This window comes from Euphorbia lathyris, chromosome 6 (assembly GCF_963576675.1).
Source record: "Euphorbia lathyris chromosome 6, ddEupLath1.1, whole genome shotgun sequence".
Lineage (NCBI taxonomy): Eukaryota > Viridiplantae > Streptophyta > Magnoliopsida > Malpighiales > Euphorbiaceae > Euphorbia > Euphorbia lathyris.
Genome location: NC_088915.1, coordinates 40,706,308 through 40,709,709, shown reverse-complemented (window position 1 = coordinate 40,709,709; position 3,402 = coordinate 40,706,308).

Genomic DNA, 3,402 nt, shown 5'->3' with positions numbered 1-3,402 from the left:
AAACTCAAAATCATTCTCACGACTCTGATACTTGAATACTTCTAAGTAATATAACAATAATAAATCCATATCTTCATACAAATATCAAAACTGCGTAAAATCAATATGTTCTTAATCTGACCAAGAACTCAGTTTTGCTATTGAACCTTAAACTGTCTAAAAACAAAATCAAGTCAGTAGGTCAACCCTTATGGAGGAGAACTCAGAAGGAAAGTAAGGTCAGCAATTATGGGGCAGCTTTATGTTGTGTTCTATATTTAATATTTTTGCCAACATCAAAATGGGGGAGTTTGTTGAAACACAATTTCCACACTAATTTTGATTTGACAAATATATATAAATTAGAATTAAAATCCCTAAACAAAATTCTCAACACATTAAATTTAAAGCTTTGATTTTTTATATACTAACGTGTTTGTTGAGTGTTTGGATGAATTAAATGATAAGTGTAAAAGAAAGATAAATAAAGCCCAAAGCCCATGAGTTAAGTAAAGGCCCAAGGAAGTGAAAAAGCAAGTCAAATGGATCAATGTCTTGTGGGTTGACTCAGTCCAGCAGAATGAAGGATCCAGAAGAGAGCCATTGCCTTATTAACGAAGCTGCTGACTAAGAAGACCAAAGAAGGAAGCAAACAAGGCATAAGTTGACTTCCTAATGCACAGACAGGCTAATTAATTGAGGAAAGATTTAGACGCAATAGACGAGCTGTCGTTGTGCTGTCTTGGAATCTTTGCCAAAAATGGAGAGACAGTCTAAGGCATTCTGAGTAAATAACTGAAGCACTGCTGAACAATAAACAGAACGACAGAGAAGACATCATTGTGATTGGCCATGGCACTGGCTGCTGAGGATGAAAGGGACAACATAGCCGTTTCCCTCCAACGGTTATTTCGAATTTCGAAATGACTGATGCCTTGAAGTGTCACTATAAAAGGCCTATCATTTGCTTCATTGGAACTTGATCTTCAACACGTGAAAGCTCTGAGCAAATTCATTCTTGAAGTTCCAGCTGAAAGTAAAGTAAAGCAATATTACACAAACTATTATTCTTCTGTGTAAACAGTAGAATAGATCATTAAAGTGTTCTTTGTTTAGTGATAGGCACGAAATTGACCATACTTAAGCATACCATATGTGATAAAATGGGGATAATAAAGGTTTAATCTTGTTTAAATGAAGGACTAATTGGTATTTTATGCAGATTTGTATTGATAAAGTCAAAAAGGCTATTATGCAGCCTGTTTTGCGTCTTCCAAGAGGAGAGGAGCTTGCTATGAACCAGCGGGTAACGTTGCGATCTGATGAAGGACAGCAACGTGAGGAAGCGGGCAGGAATAGGACGCTAGAAGAAGCATGATGACAAGACATGTCGACTCTTGAGTGTTCAAGAGTCAAAGATTGTACCACCACTTTAAGCACCAAAAACAATATCCCATCTCTTTTTGAACAATTTTTCCATTTGTAATATTTTAGATTATTTTTGCGTACTCTTTATCTTTTTCCCTCCTATTTATATCGGTAGTGGATGGAAAGGAGATATACTTTTTGGGATACTGAACAATTTGGAGAAAAGAAGCTCTCAAGGAAAGAAATGACTCCTTCCATGGAGTCTCATAGATTTAGCTCAGGTTGTTCACTCCGCACTATGAGTGAGTAGTCGTTTTGAATGGGCTAGGTCAGCAAGGGCTGGTTATGTATGTTATCTATTTCTTTTTATGAATGAATGTTAATACATGTTGATGTGTTTGATAAAGCTCTCATTCGCATGTTTATATGCATTTATCTTAGTGAATGTTGAATGATAGGGAACTGCTTTCACATTCATGGATCTTTTTATCACACTTCCAAGATCCGAAATAAGAATATAAGGGGATTCTATCAAGGGTTTTCTCTATTGAAATGATGTTTCGCTCGTAATGCAAGAAAGAACCAACATTAAGGACGCTTAAGGTTGTAGTAAGTCTTAGAATCTTAAGAACACACGGAAGTTGACTTAAGTGAGCTTTAAAGCAGAGACCTTGGCATCACTTTATGACATTCATGAATAAATAGGATATTAGATGTTGAATGTAACCTGTCCACTTTGACTTAGCCTGTTCTCTCTTTTTATCATAACCAAAACACATTGTCTGAGATTGAATCTTTACATTTAGTATTTCCAGTAACCAGATCAAATCATTTCTCAACTAAAGAAAATCACATACCACGAATACCCTGTTCTACAAGGTTTTTCTAGTAAACATTGGTCATCAATCCCTGGGGAGACGATACTCTACTTATAATTTTATTACTTGTATCTAGTGCACTTGCTAGAGTCTATCTTGAGGACAACAAGTTTTTGGCGTCGTTGCTGGGGATTGAAAGCAACAATTTTATTTGAAAATTTCTGTGAAACAAGGTGTTTTTAATCTATTTGTTCAATAGTGCAGCCAAAGGCAGTTTTTCTTACTGTCTATGCGTAGAGCTGGACCGCCAGTTTTTCCTATTGATCTTGAGTTAGAAAGAACGTGTAGAAGAAACCAAGCAGCAGCTAGACGAGCAAGACAAAGAGAAAGACAGAGGCAAAGAAGGATGGCTGGACGAATACTAGAACAACCTAATCCAGAAGGAGAGGGTGAAAACAATAATCCACCAGTCATGAGAATCAGGGATTATTCCAGACCGACCATTGAAGGGCACTCGTCATGAATTGTGATGCCTAACGAAGGGAACAACATGTTCGAGGTGAAAGCGTCCATGATACAGATGTTACAAGCAGCTATGCAATTCAATGGGTACCCCACTGAAGATCCAAACGCGCATATCCAGGAATTTGTTACGCTGTGTAACACTTTTCGATCGAACAGGGGAGTTGTCGATGACGTGATAAGGCTGAAGTTATTTCCTTTTTCTCTTAAAGATAAAGCAAAGAACTGGCAAAAGAACCTGCAGCCAGGGTCCATTGCAACCTGGCAGGATATGGCCAAATTTATTTCTGATGAAATACTTTCCACTAAGACAGGCTATCAAACTTAGAAATGAGGTGTCCCTCTTTGTGCAAGAAAAGGATGAATCTTTGGCAGAGGCTTGGGAAAGATACAAGGAGCTGCTAAGGAGGGTACTAAATCATGGCATCCCTATGTGGATGCAAGTGCAAAACTTCTACAATGGAGTCACTAATACGTACAAAATCTAGATTGAATCCATTGCAAATGGTAACCCCGAGGATCTTGAACCGCAAGCCTTGTATGATGTCATTGAAAAAGTGGTAAGCACAAGTTATAATTGGCACTCAGCTAAGAGTGAAGGGAAGAAGACGACAGATGGTGATGTTGTTTCCAAGCTGACCACCCAGGAGGAACAGCTTGCGAGGCAACTCAGCAAAATTAATGTATCATCCATCCATAGTGAACCACCATTTCA